The sequence below is a fragment of the Eimeria tenella genome, genomic scaffold (assembly GCF_000499545.2).
Source record: "Eimeria tenella Houghton genomic scaffold, Eth_scaff2779, whole genome shotgun sequence".
NCBI lineage: Eukaryota > Apicomplexa > Conoidasida > Eucoccidiorida > Eimeriidae > Eimeria > Eimeria tenella.
Window position 1 is genome coordinate 2,335 of NW_013542654.1, and position 305 is coordinate 2,639.

General features: G+C 17.0%; 1 protein-coding gene across 1 annotated transcript in view; it reads left to right on the forward strand.

Annotated features, from left to right (window-relative positions):
- Positions 1-305, forward strand: part of ETH_00037980 (uncharacterized protein) — a gene marked incomplete at both ends in the record, with an annotated part of 4,674 nt that overhangs the window by 2,194 nt on the left and 2,175 nt on the right. The gene's annotated exons all lie outside the window — the stretch shown is intronic.

A 305-nucleotide genomic window follows, 5' to 3' on the forward strand; every position in this document is an offset into this window, starting at 1 on the left:
CATTTAAATCATTTTAAATCTTTAAAATCTTCTTAAATCTTTTTAAATCTTTTTAAATCTTTTATTTATTTTTGTTTTATTCTTTGTTTCATTTTTGTTGCTTTTTTTGGTTTCTTTTTGTCGCCCTTTGAGTCATTTTTATTCCTTTTTATTTCTTTATTTAATTCTTTTTATTGTTTTGTTATTTATTTTTTATCCTTTTATTTCTTTTTATTTCGTTTTATTTCTTCTTATTTCTTCTTATTTCTTTTTATCTCCTTTTATTTCTTTTTTGTTTCTATTTAACTTCTTTTTTATTTTCTTTT